The sequence below is a fragment of the Nilaparvata lugens genome, chromosome 2, assembly GCF_014356525.2.
Source record: "Nilaparvata lugens isolate BPH chromosome 2, ASM1435652v1, whole genome shotgun sequence".
Taxonomy (NCBI): Eukaryota; Metazoa; Arthropoda; class Insecta; order Hemiptera; family Delphacidae; genus Nilaparvata; species Nilaparvata lugens.
Window position 1 is genome coordinate 87,947,781 of NC_052505.1, and position 19,136 is coordinate 87,966,916.

The following is a 19,136-nucleotide window of genomic DNA, read 5'->3' on the forward strand; positions in this document are numbered from 1 at the left end:
ATTCATCCTTAATGAATTTAGGATGATCTAATCGATATTAATAATAGTGACGTCGAAATTGATCCTAAATTCATTCAGGATGATTTAATCTAAATCCGTTATAATCCAATTGGTATTGGTATTCTGCAAACTATATTTCCCTGGTATAAAACTGCTATTCTAGATGGAGTATTGTTGAATTACTATTTCGGCGTGTTATCAAAAATTATTGAATTTTCATTTTCAATCCAGGAAGAACCAAAATCCTGCAAAAACAATCTGCAAAGTTATAACATGAAGTAAAGTGTATTTTTATTGTAGAATGTAAAAATAAAATTGATTGGATTTGAAGTGTTCTAGTGAAGTACCTATAGTGACTTTGCTTTGTGAAGTACTGTATTATCATTCAAAATGGAGAATGAATTAATTATTCAATATTCACAGGTCTACGATAGAATAGAAAAATAATATTGGTTTCAAAAATTGGATTGAGATATTTCTGATAATTCAACAGAATAAAATTAGATCATGACTATTTTACTTGGAGTTTACTCTATATGGTAGCTAACTCAACTCTAGCATAACACTTGATCATTTCATGGGTCAATTGGATTGCATAATTATTGATGCATGTGATAGAATCATTCCCATTAGTCTCTATCATTCGTGAAATACAAACCTAATTAAGTTAGATTGTGAGGATTCATATTATATTTCTAATGAAAACACTGGGATTTTGATATATTTTTACTTTCCTTGCCCTATTACCATAGGTAAGGAAAGTATTGCTTTCCGAAAAAAATTAAGGTACCCCAATTTCTAAATTTCTATACGTTTCAAGGTCCCCTGAGTCCAAAAAAGTGGTTTTTGGGTATTGGTCTGTATGTGTGTGTGTGTGTGTGTTGTGTGTGTGTGTGTGTGTGTGTGTGTGTGTGGTGTGTGGTGTGTGGTGTGTGTGTGTGTGTGGTGTGTGTGTGTGTGGTGTGTGTGTGTGTGTGTGTGTGTGTGTGGTGTGGTGTGTGTGTGTGTGTGTGGGTGTGTGGTGTGTGGTGTGTGGTGTGTGTGTGTGTGTGTGTGTGTGTGTATGAGTGTATGTGCGTCTGTGTACACGTATATCATCTCTCAATTAACGGAATGACTTGAAATTTGGAACTTAAGGTCCTTACGATATAAGTATCCGACACGAACAATTTCGATCTGATGCAATTCAAAATGGCGAAAATGTTGTCAAAAACAGGGTTTTTTGCAATTTTCTCGAAAACGGCTCCAACGATTGTGATCATATTCATACCTAAAATAGTCATCGATAAGCTCTATCAACTGCCACAAGTCCTATATCTGTAAAAATTTCAGGAGCTTCGCCCCATCAATGCAGATAGATTGCCAATTATCAGGCTTCAGATACAATTGAAACGAAAAAAATCAAGTGGAGTAGATTGAGCATGAAAATCTCTACAATTAATGTTCAGTAACATTTTCATCTAAAATTGAAAATAAGCTTTAAATTCGAAAAAATGTGATTATTCAATTGCAAATTATTGTTGATTCTATTAAATCATTCACTATGAAGAGATAGCAGACCTCATGTGTGTCTCCAGCGTTATTGCCCTGTCACCAGCTGGCTCAAATCTTTGAATAGTAGACTTGAGATGCGCGGGAATACTAGCGTCAGGTGATCAATTTTCATAACGGCAAGGAAAGTTGTGTGAGTGCGCCACACCAGATTTTTTTTAGTTCATGAATACATTGATGAGAAAAGCCATTATAGTTTCGAGACCATGAAAAAACAGACTATGTTGAAAGAAATTGTCAAATTTATATATTATGTTACTATTACATCCAGTTAGTGATGTTGCTGAAAATTGAGACATTTTAAAATTCACTCACTTCAAATGTTGAACTGTTACTTTTCGATTCACTAAAATCGCGATAAAGGATCTTGTACTAATACTTAAGATAGATTTTCATCAGTATAATTCAGCACACTACATCGAATATGGTACCTCTGTTCCATATACCTCTGTACCTCTTCATCTTCTTCTTCTTCTTCTTCTTCTTTTTTTTCTTCTTCTTCTTCTTCTTCTTAATATATTATATTGGATACTTCTACTGTTCATTGTACATCAAGAAAGAATTAAATATCAGAGATCACAGGTTAAATCCGAATGATGAGTAATAATAATAACTGGAAATGTAATTCAATGCCAGAATAAAACATTTCATATATTATAATTGAACGATGATAGAAGCAACTAGGAAAGTTCCGGTTCATAGCATATGGTAAATACTGCGAAGAAGCCAATGCCTAGAATGGAATTGGTTTATTATTAATAGAATCCATTAATTGTTGGTTAAATTGATAGAACTTCATTCAATTAAACACGAAGCTATAAATTCATAATACACTCCCTTATACAGTACCGTATGTAGCCTAACTCAGTTGTTTTACTTGTCGCAGTGTGATACTGTGAAAAACGTTTTATTGACAGGTACATTTCTGCAGGAATTAACCTACATGCTGTAATTGATTTTGGTAGGATTTTTCACAAAGATTGAGGTATGTGGAGAATATGTATAATATTAATAATAAATTATACAGAGTGTTCTAAAAAAGGTGAGTATAAGTCAGGGCGTGATTCCTCACATCAAAAGAAGAAAAAAGTTCTAATTAACATAGGTCCGAAAATGCTTGGTTACCAAGTTATACAGAGTGAAAGATTTCGTCTGAATTTTAGTTCCGCTGCTGAAACGAAGCCCTACGGGTATTTGTTGGCTGTTAATTAAGATGTACAATTTAGCGTACAGTACGCTACATGGGCGTAGAACCTTTGGGGGACACGGGGGACGCGTCCCCCCAATATTTTATGGTATAGGCCTAGGCTATGTCCCCCGGAAAAATTTATTGAAGTTTTTAATTATGATAATACATTTTTATTTGGTTGATTTGTAAATTGGGAATAAACTTGCCTTGTACGAAATATTCATACATAGCGTCGTTTGTATGTATGACAAGAGTGACCAGTGTGTTGAGTATTCTAGCAGAATCTATATCCTTATTATGCACGAACACACTCATCTATTATGTTACGATTGTTACATAAGTATTTTGTATCTGAAACTCTCTCCAAACAAGGACAGTTACAATAGTTACAATCAGAAAGATTTAAAATTTGTTTCGAAAAATGTAATTACTCATGGGAATTTATGTTGATCTTTGTAACACAGTTTCAAGTAAAGATTACAGCTTTGTATGGTTTGTGAGTGGAGAACTTTTTTTATGGTTATTTAGCTATCCTGCTTTGATTGGTAATCAAAACAAACAATACAACTTATGCTGTTTTTTTTTTGTAAATAATTTGTATTTAGTAAAACTTATAAAACCAGTAACTCAGAATTTTATTCACCCACTAATTTACCACTGCCAAATTAGAGGATTTGAAACGGATTTGAAGTGAAATATGCTTTTAAAAAACCATCATTTAAATGAGCTATTTTTCAAAAAAATCTTTACTGGGGGGCACCCCACCCAGACCACCATCGACTGGGGGGGGTCTCCCCCAGACCCCACAGTACGTCCCCCCCCCCCCAATGTTAAACAGCTATCTACGCCAATGGTACGCTATTTCGTCACATATCTTCAAAATTACTGTAGCTACAGGTCTGGAATCGATTTTATTCAATTTCTCAGTTCATTTTACATAAAGTGCGCCAAATTGTACATCTTAATTAACTGCAAACAAATATCCATAGGGCTTCGTTTCAGCAGGGGAACTGAAATTCAGACGAAATCTTTCACTCTGTATAACTGTACGGTATAGCATTTACCCTGTATAGCATTTATGGACCTATGTTAATTAGAACTTTTTTTCTTCTTTTGATGTGAGGAATCACGCCCTGTTTTATGGGCATCTTTTTTCAGAACATTCTGTGTACTATTTGTATATTAAATATGATGAATAAAAATGAGAGCAGAATTGATTTAACTCTAAATTTAATGAAATTTCTCAATTTTTGATAGAAACAATATAATTAATATGAACAAAAACGTTCATGATTTTTTTCAGAATTTTTCAGAATTTAAACGTCAGTAGCTCGTTAACAGCTCGTCTCACGAGATTTTTGTACAGGTCAAAAAGTGCCAGAAATTCACTTCTACACCCGAGTCAGTGACCAAAAACCGCTTCTTTGGACATTTTTGGGAGAATTGAAAATCTTAAGTGATTTTTACAATATTCAAAAATATTGTTTTGCCACTTGGGAAAATCCTCGGGATATCTCCGGGAACACACCATTCCCCCAGGATTTACAGGGATATTAAATCCCTGAGGACAATGTTCACAGGAGATACCAGGGATGACCCTATTTCCCGAGATTTGTCCGGAAAATACGGGACCAGTCAGGATGTTCTGACTATTCAGTCAGGATAATGAACGATTCCTTGATAGGATCCTTTGAAACAATTTTGAAAAATCAACAAGAATATCAATGTGAGCTGCATGACATTGGAAATATCTTGAATATAGGTAATAACTAAAATTGAGTCTTTTTTCCACTACATTGTAGGATGCTGATATCATTTTGAAATATTAGATGAATTAACAAATTCGTATCTAATGAAATTGTATTTTCCATTGTGGAATAATATATTGCAAGTCAAATTGTAGACTACTATGTGGATACAATAGAGTTTAATTTGTGAGAATTCAATTTGAAGTTGATAAAACACCAACACTTTGTGCCGGTTGCACAAAAGCCCATTAAATTTTTACCGTGATTAATTTCACAAGAACCAATCAGAGAAGCCGTCTTATAAAAAAGGCCTTCTCTGATTGATGGTTCTCGTAAAGTTAATCACGGTTAAAATTTAACCGGCTTTTGTACAACCGGGCCTTACACAACAGCAGCTGGAAAATGAGCCAGAGAACTGAAAATTTCTGTTGAAATTTTCAGTTGAGGATAAAAATAATAATTCTTAGAGAAAACCAATTCTTTGTTTTATAGAGAAGTAGTTTGATGGAGGAAGGGCCTATGTGCAAAACCATGTTTTGAGAGATACGCTGTCAAAAATGAACTTATTCACGCTCAAACGCTTAACACTACCTTCGTCGTCGTCGTCTCATCGTTCAGAAAAAACATAGAAGTATGGAAATTTGTAGACACAATAGAGAAAATGGCGGCGAATCCATAATAAGGCCCTAAAGTTCTAAAGGCCTAAAGTTCTTAGTGCCCTTTTCCCATCAAACTCCTCTATATTGATTATTCATGATACTAATTAATTGGATAATATGTGAGATGTGAACTGGTTTATTATGAACAATAAAAACTAATATATTATGTGAAATACCTAAATTGCGTACCTATTGTGTATTTTTGGGGATGAACTTTGTGACAGGGGATATGAAATGTATTATGGACATTAATAGTGAGGTCCACGTTATAATGGCAGTGGAGGAAGATAGAAGAACAATGTTGCCGATCCTGTGTCTTGTCAATGTCTTCTATAGACGGTAGCTGATAATATGAACTGTTCATTCTCAATTAAAATAATCAATTATTTTTTATTAAGCAATAATTTATATTTTTCAATAATCTTATAATGAATTTTTATACTTAAGATGAAATATTTTGTTAATTGATTATTAATTCTACATTGTTGAAAGATGATCTGGCAAATAACAAAGCGAGAAAGAGATAGCGCTATCCGCTTTGTTGAATGATACCAAAGATAGCAATACCATTGCTAATCAAACACTACCATTATAGCGTTGGCCTCACTGTAGGTGCATTATGGACTATTGAAATGGGTATAAAACCTAAGGTTAATCGATAAACATATAAATGAAATTTGTATATTCTTAAACAAGTGACTTAAATGAAAAATACGATACTTTAAATCTTTAAAAGGAGGTATCCATCAGCGCAAAAGATGAAAAATGTGGGTTGTTTATGTAATGAACTTTTCGCTGCTGATCGATTACACTTTCTCCATAATTACATAGTACAAACAACACCTATGATGCGTTGGAATAATGTAATAACTTTGTTACAGGGAGAAAGTACGAGAGATGCTTCCTAGCAATTAAATTTGCTCTCCACGCAAATCACAACTCACAGCGTTAATTCAATCAGATTCACTGATGGACAGCATTGCAAATAAATCATGATGCAAACGCAATTACAATGTATAATAGCTATTTGTATATCTAGAGTGAAAAGTACTGTTTTTTCTCCCTGAGGGAAAAGTTTGGAGCCCGAGGCGAAGCCGAGGGCAACAATTTTTCTGAGAGAGAATAGTTATTTGTGCAACTAGTGCGCAAAGTGACAGTTTGCTGCACCGAAAGAAACGTTTACGCCCGAGCCATAGGCGAGGGCGGAATTGTTACTTGAGTGCAGCAAACGAACTTTGCGCACGTATCTCACATTAAATTTTTCCTACAGTTACCATTGAATATGAGAAGTGGTTGATGATGGGTAAAATGATGGCTGAAATCCATCAAATGTTTGCCTGTATAAATTAATAACAACTTTAATTTATTTCAAACTTGATAATCCAATTGAAAATTAATAATCGATAAAAATTAAAATTAAATTAATCTAATTAATTTGAAAAATTGAATAAATATTAATTTCTAAAAATTTAACCGGCTGCTGTGCAACCGGGCCTTAGTATTAATAGTGTGCAAAGTAATACTAGAGCGGAAAAGTGATTCTTTGCGTTCTGTAATCAGTGCAGCAATGGCCACTTTCCAAGGTACCTGTAGGAAATAGTTATTTGTGCAACTAGTGCGCAAAGTGACAGTTTGCTGCACCGAAAGAAACGTTTACTTGAGTGCAGCAGAGGAACTTTGCGCACGTATTTCACATTAAGTTTTTCCTACAGTTACCATTGAGTATGAAAAGTGGGTAATTATGGGTAAAATTGCCTGAAATGCATCAAATGTTTTTCTGTGTAATTTTATTATTGATAAAAACCTTAATTTATTGTCAAATTGAATAAAAATGTTGTCCTTGGTTATAATATCTAATACTAATAATTTGCACGTTGTGCTTGGTTGCACCTCTGCTCACTATAGCAGCCCAGTCACTGTTACCAACTTCATTTTTATTTTGCTGCACTGTTGCTCCATATAACCTACTAAGTATTTTGTGTTGCCATGTTGCAAATCTGGAGTGCAGAAAAATTTTTCCCGCACTAGAGTGGAAAAGTGATTCTTTGCGTTCTGTAATCAGTGCAGCAATGGCCACTTTTCAACGTAACTGTAGGAAAAAGCATTTTTCACTCGTGATATACACAACATTTTTCCTCCACCTACATTTTTATAAAAACTGCAAATAAAATAATTTTTAAAAACGTACTCGACCAAACAATGTGTTACAGCATAATCTAAAAAGTAAACAGAAACAGCTGGCTTGTAATCACAGTTCTCCGCCGACAGCGCTATGCGCTATTGTCGGCAAAAGTTGTAACAACAATGGCCGCCACAACCACAGCTATGATGTAAGTTCCCGTTTCAAATTTGATTAGTTAATGAGGAATATTCGTTGGCTGGTATTTTGAATATCATGGAATAAAAAAAAATTCATACATATTTTTAGTATATTGATATGAAGTTTGTGATAATTTTAGCATACAAACATAAATTTCATATATTGATCAAATGTCTGGTTGAGGTATTACATTTAGTTGGTTTAATGACTACTCTATATGCTTCCTCATCTGAGCTTAGACCTTCTAACCTATTTCAAATGTAAGTTTTTAAAATAGAGATGCTCTTCATGTTATTTTAATAGAGTTACTTTTCCTCCCTTGGGAGTTTTTATGTTTTTTAGTACTGTACCGAGAGCGAAAAAGTGACACTTTAGTATAATGTTCCAGGGAGTAAAGTAAGTACTTTAAACAGTAGGTGGAGGAAAAAGTATATATAATAGTAACATGATATAATACATAATAATATTCATCAGAATCATTACTTCTTGTTGTTCACATAATTTGAATAATACTTTTGGGCGAATGTCTATCGTTTTTTGCCTTCTGTCATAAATGTTTTGAAATCAATATCCTTTTTTCCATCACGACTTAAGGAATACGCTTATAATGAGATAAGATATATATTATTCATTCATTAAATGCTCCTGAAATGGACAAATATCTTCTCTTCACTTATTTATTCTTCAGCTATCAGAGAAGAGGGGACAAATTTATTATCTAAGCTATCCTTTTTAACTTCTCAGGTTGTATAATTATACTGAATTCAATAGGAAAAATCTGGTGTGGTACACTCACACAGCTTTCCTTGCTCATTAAACTGTAAACCTCATTCTTAAACGAGAATAATCTAGGGGAATAACTTAATGACGATTGGCGGCTACCTATTTAAAAATATATGTTCAAACTATTTTATATATTGTTTTCAGAGTAAATTTTTCTTTGTGTAAATAGTGAATTTTGAGGATTTTATAAAAGTCGTCAAAACAGGTGTTCTACAGGTAAAATATCTGGAATATGACTGTGTTCTTTGGAATAAACTGCTCTACCTATCTAACTCATGCACGAGAAGGAGGTTACAAAGTCCATTTCTCAAGGATGGGGTGGACCCCCTGTTAGTTTCCCAGGAAGGAGACTCATGCCAGTTGATAGAGCTGATAAATAACTATACAGGGTATGAATTTGAAAAAATCGGTCAAGTCATTTTTGAGAAAATCGTGATAGAAGTTCAAGAAAATCCATTTTTCTCAAGAATATTACGGAGCTCCTGCAATTTTCATGACTCAGGGGACCTTGAAACGTATAGAAAACTTGAAATCAGGGTACCTTCGATTTTTTGGAAAGCATTACTTTCCTTACCTATAGTAATAGGGCGAGGAAAGTAAAAATTATGTGAGTTGAGAATATAAAAACATATACTGTAAGGAGAACACAAATACCGTATTAGAGAAATGAATCTTCTTCAATGTTGTTTTCCATCACGAACTGCTTTTTATTAAATCACTTTTTGCTTTTAGAAAACAACCAAGAAGATGGCGGAACTGCCGAAAGATCTCGTTTTCCAGTGAGTGATTAATTCATTTATTGTAAAATATCTGACTGCTAGTCGTTTTTTCTAAAAGCAAAAAGTGAAATGTATTCTAGCCTGGATACAGAGATATTGTAGAAATTATCAAAATTACAGAGAAATTCATAAGAAAGGAAGACATGATAACAATGAGATGAATTATTAATATTGTGTGAAACGTATAGAAGAAATTGCTCTAAGATCAGTTCTACAATACTGCCTGGGATATGATACATAGTGTATCCTTTGGGAAGAATTTCTCGGTCAACGTACTGGTCAGTCTGAACTGTTTGTGTGTGTGTGTGTGTGTGTGTGGTGGGGGAGGGGAGGTAGAGCTCCGCCTTGTCCTGTGATGATGTGCGCCTTTCAATTACTGGGCAATTTATTGTCAATGACGTCATTTTGCCCTCTAATCAGGATCAAGGCCTCCGCCGTCTTCGGATACTTAATGAGCGCACCCCAATTCAATTCGTTTTAATTGTGCTGCGCATGCTCGCAGCATACACTACAGCATACACTCTATAGTGAGGTCCACGTTATAATGGCAGTGAAGAAAAATAGGAGAACAACGTTGCCGATCTGTCTTGTCAATGCCTTCAAGAGATAAATTATATTTTTCAATAATTTCATAATGAATTTTCGTAATTAACCCTATAGAGACACACTTACTTTATGCTAACACAGTAGACACCCAATTTAATTTTGCATTTTTCTTTGAAAAATATGAAAAAAACTAGTACTTGGACCATACTTCATCATTTCTTAATCATTTTTGTTACAAATGCATACAGAAATCAAAAGTGAAGCACTGCTTATCAATATTTTATACTAATTTTAGAAGTACGTATGTTCCGCCTAAGTGTTGGAGCTCCTAATCCGGTTTGAACGAATGGCTTGATCATTGCCAGTGACAACTTCATCAAAAACTCACGTCTCTTCATTTTATTGTTTTGAATCTCAAGTTGTAGAGAATCATAGCATTTATTCCAATCAGATCCATCATCCCATACCACATTCGTAGTGACAATACAAGTAAATCTTTGTAATAAAAGTGTTTGATAAAAGTCCTACGTAAAAGACACTCTGGGGTGTTAGACACCCCAAACGAAGAACAAGATTAGCTGGTGACCTTGTAGAATGCTATTACTGACTGGAAGTGGTGGAGAGTAGTTGACAATACTACAAACCTAATTTAGACTGGGCATAAATTCCCATCTGTTTGATAATTGTCTACTGCAGAACAGAAAAAAATCCCTGGGGTGTGAAACGCCCCCAGTGTGTCTCTTTAGGGTTAAACTGAAGTATTTTGTCAATTAATTATTAATTCTACATTGTTAAAAGACAATCTGGCAATACATCAAAGCGAGAAAGAGAAAGCGCTATCCGCTTTGTTGAATTATAGATAAGGATAGCAATACCATCGCTAAACAAACACTGCCATTATAACGTGGACCTCGCTATAGCAATGAAAATATTGAAAATGGAATGAATACAAGCGCCAAAATGAGTAAAAGCCTGATACAATCAGTCAGTGAAAGGGCTATAGTGAGATTATCATGGCAGTGAAGAAAGATGGCCAATTCTCTGCCTTGCCACTGCCTTCCATAGAGGACAGCTAATAACGGTATCTGATGTTATTTGTATTTGTCAAGAAAATATATTTTAAAATAATGATATTTTTCTATGATAATTGAGATTGAATATCTTGTTAATTAATTAAGATGAACTTTACTTTTTGTGTAGTTGAGAAGTTGATATTGAGGTAATTATTCATATTAAATAAAAATACTACGAAATTGTCAAAAAAACACAGATTTATTGATAGTTACAAAACTATCACTTTGTATTCTATTAGTATTGATAGTTTTCCAACTATCAATAAATCTGTGTTTTTTGAAAATTTCGTAGTATTTTTATTTAATATTATTCGAGCTGAATTTTTACATTTTAAAACATGATCTGGCAACGTTGTGGAGCTGAAAGAGGATAGCGCTATATGCTTAATCAACAAGTTTGAATTGAAAAAATCTTTATTCATAAAACATGTGAACATGAATTGTGTCACAGAACTTTATATAGCCTAAATACTAATTACAAACAAATGTCATACACATAAAATATTATAAAAATCTGGTGTGGTGCACTCACACAACTTTCCTTGCCGTTATGAAAATTGATAACCTGACGCTAGTGTACTCTCGCATCTCAAGTCTACTATTCAAAGATATGAGACAGCTGGTGATAGGCCAATAACGCTGGAGGCACACGAGGTCTGCTATCTGTCCGTAGTGAATGATTTAATAGAATTAACAGTTGCCAACAGTTTGCAATTTAATAATCACATTTTCTCGGATTTCAAGTTCATTTTCAATTTTAGGTGGAAATGTTACTGGACATTAATTGCAGAGATTTCCATGCTCAATCTTTTCCACTTGAAATTTTCTGTTTAAATTGTATATGAAGGCTGATAATTGAGAATCTAAAATCAAACTTTGCATAGATGGGGCAAAACTCCTGAAATTTTTACAGATATGAGACTTGTGGCAGTTGATAGAGCTTATCAATGAATTTTCTAGGTATGAATTTGATCGAAATTGTTGGAGCCGTTTTTGAGAAAATCGCGAAAAACCCTGTTTTTGACAACATATTCGCCATTTTAGCCGCCATCTTGAATTGCATTTGATCAAAAATGTTCGTGTCGGATCCTTATAGTGTGAGGACCTTAAGTTCCAAATTTCAAGTCATTCCGTTAATTGGGAGATGAGATATCGTGTACACACAACACACCACACACACACCACACACACACACACACACACACAACACACACACATATATATATTATATATATATATATATATATATATTATATATATATATATATATATATATAATATATATATATATAAATAGCCCAATACTCAAAAACCACTTTTTTGTACATATACACCCTGCTACTACATGTCAAGTCTGAGGAAACAAATCTAACCAGCAACACACCAAACAAGAAGCTATGCAAATTTGCATAAATACCACAAGTACGGTTATCAAAGACCTTAAGAAGCCATGTAAATGTAGGTTTGAGACTCTTCAATCACCTTCCTCAAGAAATAAGAAATTTCCCGTTTTTGAAGTTTAAAGATGCAATTTACAATTTTCTAGTAAAAAATCCCTTTTACAGCTTGAAAGAGTACTATGAGAAGTGAATATTTGAATGTATTATGACTTTTAAAAAATGTATACTTTGATTTTATCATGACTTATATTGTATAGAAATATATTAAGATGTAATTGAATATTATAACTATCTTGACAATGTCTCATGCAATCATGTAATTGTTCTTGGACAAATAAAAATATTCTATTCTATACCCACTTATTAAATGCAAGGTATCTCGCCAGGTGGGTATTTTTACTCTTACCATTACAGTAATTAGCTGTTAACGGTTAACAATTACTTTTATTAAAAAACAAATAGCAGATCTCACCCACATTACCGGTACTCGTTATTCATAATATAGTACAGTATACATATTTATCATTTTGACACACGCCCTTTCAATTCTTACTAAATACAATATACAAGTAGCTGAAAATACATAAGACTTTACTCTCCATTATTCCATCAATCATTGTAGGTAGTTATTTTGTTCCGGAATGTAAAATCCATGAATCTAGTTATTGTGTGTTATGTGAATAAAATTGATATACAGGACCATGAAGAGGTTACAAATATTAATATTGATACTTTATTAATCATTGGTGGAATTTTGCTCCAAGTAGATTAACAGAGAATTCTAATATTGTTGAAAATGTGACTGGTGGAGTCACAAAAACAGTCCAACCAGTGCTCGAATTAAAGAGTAGGTTTGACAATATTCGAGTGTTATTATTTAAAGGTACTGGTAATAATATTGTTTGGATAAAGAACAAAATTGGTTTGATTGCAGTAAATTTCGAAATGTGGCTCACTTGCTGAGATTTCCATTATCAATTTAATAAGTTATATAATTGTTTTTAATAATTATCAATTTGATAAGTTAGCCTATATAATTGTTTTCAATGGTACAGTAAACTTAATAAGTTTCTTCAAATTTCATTTCTTGACTGAAAACTATTTATTTTCCCTGGCTCCTTCTTTTGTGCTCTACTCACCCACTTCATGAATTACAACTCACTTAGCCCTATTATTTATTGTGATTATTTGGATTTAGAAAATGGAATCCATTGTATTTTGTTATGTTTAATTGGATATTGAATTGAAAGTCTTGGATGATCGACTAGCAATAGTAAACTTTTATACGTTATTATTAATCAGTAATGATTTGTAATACCTTCCATCTGTGATAGCTTATATTATCATTTTTAATAATTAGAACATAACTTACGCTGGAACTATCAAGATAAATAATATATTAAATGTGAGTAGAAAAATTATTGTAAGTTATACTAGAGAAATCTTCTATAATGCTATATTAATTCTGTGGTTATACATATTATGTAGCCTACAAAACAATAAGTAAATTCAAAGAGGAAAGCAGAGTTGAGATTCTGCAAATTTACATGAAAGTAAACCATATTATATCCCTACCATGTTCATCAACTTGTTAGAAATTTTAATCGCTTCAATCTCAACCAAGACACAATGTTACATCAGAAATTTTTTCCACGAGCCGTGAGGGCAATTTTCAAGTGTCTGCAGGAATCTACTGGCCCACTTGCACACTGAGCTGATGCAAGTACCTCAAGATGTTACCATGACAAGTCGGAATCAGCTTTCTAAGGCAATGACCAGATTCCTTAGAAAAAATTTAGACTTAAATACTTGACTGGTTACTTTCAAACCTTGCCTTCACGCATAACAATCCCTAATCAAAGGATCTCAACAATAATTACTTACAAATTACAAGAAATTAGACCAGTACAGGCGGGGGATTTAATCGAAATTATTATGCAAATTTAAACACAGCTCATTCCAACAAGCTTCTCAGGGTTGCACAGACTTGTTAATGTGGTAAGGTAGTAGTAGTAGTCTAGGAGGAATGTTGTAGATAAAATAAGTATTATAAAAATTCATAACTGAACTGTAATCTAATTTGAGTTTTCAATTTCGCCTCCAAAAGAATCTCAAATACTTCAACTGCTTATTGCCTGAATATGAATATATTCTATGATACACAATGATACAGAAATCAAAATTCATTATTCAATGGATGATGTAACATTGTGTATTGATTGAGATTGAAGCGATTAAAATTTCTAACAAGTTGATGGACATGGTAGGGATATTGATTAATCATTTGGATGGGGAACGACCAACAGACACCGCCCAAAAGTGTTACTTTCCCGAACATTGTTACTGTAATGAGACGGCTAATAAGTCACTACTCTCTTGGTTCCTCAGATTCTGATGGAATTAAAAATGTGTTAGGTACGTAGAACAGAAGTCTGATATCATATAGGTTTCCAACGGAGTAATTGAACCATTAATCAACACCAAAAACGTAACAAAAGAGAAGAATACGGTTAACTATTTTATTTATTCATACATTGTATACAAACACTATAATCATAATATAAATTATGACATGGAGGAAAAACAAGGCTGGGCCTGTACTATTTATCTTCAAAAATTTTGATAGAATGTTCATGTTATCCAAAGATCAAGTTTATGAAATCACACACTGCTTCGTCACTTGATTTTCGGTCCAGGAAAAATGATTTGAAAATTTTGAAGGTTGATAGATTACGGTATAATAGGTTTTGTTAAGATACCAAATAGTTATTATATTTTCAGGAAAAATTATTTTTCAGACATCATAGCTTTCAAACTAAATAGTTTGGACTCAGCAGCATCAATTTACACCAAGTACGTAATAAAAGAAAAGAATACCGTGTTTATTGGATTTTGTTTAGACATATTTTATTACATATTTCTAGAAACTCTTTTATAAGGCGTAATTACATCCTGGCTTTTATTTCTTGTACCTATTTATTATGTGTCGTCTTCTGTAGTCTGATGAAAAACTTGGTCTTCCTCATATTTTTACTTATCCTTTTAACTCCTAAATCAGAACTGAAAATTGTAAAATTACTATCATCATTATGGTACCTATAGAGATAAAAATCTAAAGATAAAATCTAGAGATAATATCAGTCTTTTACTTTATGTTCTTGATGGAATTGTGTCGAGTAGATTTCTTCTCTTATTTGCTCTTTGTAAAACATTACCGTATATTATGATCTGTAAAAAAGCAGGATCTCTGGCAGATGACATTGAAATTGCTGGAATACAAATTGAATAATTATTGATTTACATGCACTCTCACCATAACCAAATTTTCAACAATACAATAGATCATAGATACCCCACCAGAGCATCACATATAAACAAATACAGACTCCAAGATTAAATAAAACATATTCAACAACTAATATTCAGTACCTGTCACATATAATACTTAGAAACATACCTGACTATCTTAAAACTTTTCAAAATTACAGATCAGGCCAGTATAAGCGACTTGTTGAGAAGTGGTTAATTGTAAGTGACCAGGAGGAGTCTGAACGCGTGCTTCTCTCTGTATATAGGTAGGGAATGTGGGACTAGGTGATCTTGTCTGTGGTCCTTCGAAATCCAAGTCCCACAGTGCTTATTATTATTATTTTTTTTTTTTTGTAGCCAGTGTAGTTTACTGTTATAGTATTACATGTTTTTGATTGGATTGTCCATTGTCATCACCATCTTTCATTCTAAGTTTGGAAAATTCTTTATAACTTACTATTTAATTGCATTGCTATAGTGTATCTACCTTTTAGTTTTACTAACTTTTAGTCATTAATTATAACTGGCTGTTTCTGCAGCCAATTATTTGTTTTTCTGCCTATAATATCAACATTCACTCATATCTTTTTTTTTCAATCTGTATTTTTCTCAATTTAGTTTAATATATCAATTTTCATAATTTAGTTTATCGATTTTAAATTCTGCGAATTACGCCAGGCCCTCACAAACACAGGCTTTTGCCTACATGTGAGTCTCTCATAACGTAAGGGTATATATAAATGTACTGTAACTGTACTGTATTATTTGTAAACTGTGAGAATAAAAAAATTTGATTTGATTTGATTTGATAATTGCTAAGAAGCGCAATTTAATTGATGGAATAGCTCGTTCATGTTGAATGGTAATTGACATCAGTCTGCATCTCAAAATCCTAGTTTTTGAGAATCATTAGCTTTTAAAAGGTAGCATTTGAATTAATCAGAATGAATTGCATATAATTATAACTTCTGATATTTCTATTTATCCTATAATCCTCTGTATGCCTCAACAAAGATTTTGTTAGTAATCCCATGATCCCATGCTAAATTTATTTATTTATTCGTGGACAGAATCACAAATCATATAAATATGATTAGGAAGGAACAACAGGCTTGCCCCAAATCTATTCCATTCCCAAATTTTGATAATTAATAAAATGTCCAAAAAATAGGTTATGTTTCTACTGTAACAATAAAATAGTGTAAACTATTATTCAATCCAAACACCCATCACAATTCCAAGTTATTGGGCTAATAATATAGAATAAAATGCCTTTTTTATTTGTTGACGTGGTGAAGTTTGGACAGCAATGTCCACTCGCCTAACTACCACTTAACCACGTCGTTAGCAGAAAATACAATATCAAATAGGAAATATACAGAAATAATAGAGAAATCAAAAATAAAATGTAATAAATAAGAGAGTTCAACATCGGAAAATAAACGTCTTAGAAAATAGGTGTTTTTTTAATAAACTGTATCATCACTGCTGAAAGAGAAGGCAAAAAATATAAGAATAAATGAATGGACAGGCTACTGAGGAAAATTAATGATTAAGATCAGTAAGAATTGAAATCAAAAATGAATTTTATTGATTTCCAATTATTAGGCTATTAAATGGAAATCCAATTTAAATCACCCCGAAGACTTCTGCTACTTCAAATATCGACAACAGGGTGAACAACTAGATGGAAATTCGATGAGCGCTACAATTAAAAAATTATTTGTCAGCACGGGAATAACTTTTGAATATAGTAGCTCTCATCGAATTACCATCTATCTGTTCACCCTGTTGTCAATATCTGCAGAAGTCTTCGTGGTGATTTGCAGCATTTAATTTGGATTTTCATTTAATAATAATTATTAATTCATTAGCATTTGAATAAATGCAATATCTCAGTAATTTCCATTTGTTTGTTGATTTCAAATGAATACCCAGTGAATATAGATTATGAGGAAAAGACCTGTTTAGGCCTAATAGCATTATAACGAATAAATATACGTGTGAAAGAGAGTAAACAATAGTGGAGAAAAGCAGGAAAGCGAATAAGAAGATTTCAAATTAGAAAAGTCAATTTTTATTACAAAATATAATGGAGAAAACAAAATGTTAGCGATGCAGTTATAATATTCTGCAATAGGTGATAGAGCACACACATTATTTACTCCTGGTGTTCAGGTTTCTTTTACGTTTATGTTAAGACCCTTGAAAATAATCAGAAATATTCTTGATAAAAAGGGTTTCAAGTAATATTGACAGAAAGGAACTATTATAGATAGGCTACTGTATGGCACAAACATTCATTACTGGTAATAAATTGTTCTGTTTCTTGAGTAAGTTTCAGGTTTATCATGGCTTCTCTCACAAAGTTTAATCTTGTCCACAAGTATTTACTGCGTGCATGTAAATAGTCACTAATATCAATAGTATTCAATGTATTATAATATCATAATTTTATTAAATGCATTCAATAGCTCTGTTTTTAAGTATGTTTCAGGTTCATCACAGCATCTTTTCTCAAATATACACAAAATCTCACATAGCGATTCACTCCTTTTTCTCTGTGCATGCTTTGAGTTATTATGTTACATCTTGAATTTGTATTTTAATCTACATTGTATTAAATTCTGTTCTGTTTTCAGAATCATCTCAGCTCATCTAATCAAAAGTTCACATCTATTTCTCCATGTTTAATGTGTGCGTGCTTTGAATGATCTATATGTTGCATCTAGAACAAGTTGAGGTTTTTATTAACATTATTTTTTCAATTGCTCTATTTCTAACGGGTTTCAGGTTCATCGCATGCTTAGAATGATCCATGTTGCATCTTCAACAGGTTATTTTGACGTTACATGTAGCATACGGTAGCCTACTATACTTTCATTTATATAGTATATTGAATATGATTCCAGATATGTGTTGGAATTATGTTATTTGCTGCATAGTCACTTATAAGTATTGAGTGTGATGTGTCAGACATGGTGTTAGAATTATTATAAGTTATTAAATAACTTAAATCAAATTTTGATTAATATTAGTCACTTCCTATGTCTTGAATGTGATGCCAGGCATATGTTGGAATCATGATAATCATAATAATGTACCATCACCAGTGCTTCATATTGATGATCATCAGCTGATATTTTTATTGTAAAATACACATTTTTTCACAATAATTGAACTGAAAAAAATCGTTCCAGTTATGAAGATTTAGCTACCTAAATTTTCTTGATATCTCATTTTATCTATTTTAACATTTTTACATAAGTCATAACAATAGAATGCTAAATTGATTTATGTAATTTTCCTTTATCTTGCTTCTGTGAGTGTATTTATTAGGCCATTGAATTCATGTCAAGGAAATTAATGCATGAGCTCAATAAATTAATGATAAGTCAATAAATACATTCAATTGAAATCTACTATTATTGGAATACAAAATATTTTAAAAATATAATATCAAAGATTTTTATATTTAGCACGGTATATATTTTCATCTAAATACCGTGATATTCAGTAATATAGAGTGAACCAGCCCACGTTGGGACACCAAAATTCAAACAGCTATAACTTGGACAAAAATAAAAAAATCTACATTTTTTAATTTTATATTTATTGTATTTGCTTACACTTTCATTCTTAAGGATGGCAACTGCATTGATCGTCAATTTATTGATTTTTTACTGCAAAAACAAATTTTGGGGAGTGTTCCAACATGGGCTTAAGATCGGCCCACGATGGGACATCCCTTGCCCAGGTTGGGATATTGAATTAAAAAT

The 19,136-nt window shown here is 32.5% G+C and overlaps 1 protein-coding gene across 1 annotated transcript in view; it reads right to left on the reverse strand.

Moving 5' to 3' along the window:
* Positions 1–19,136, reverse strand: part of LOC111057547 (ion transport peptide-like) — a 514,789-nt gene that overhangs the window by 89,481 nt on the left and 406,172 nt on the right. The window lies entirely within an intron of this gene.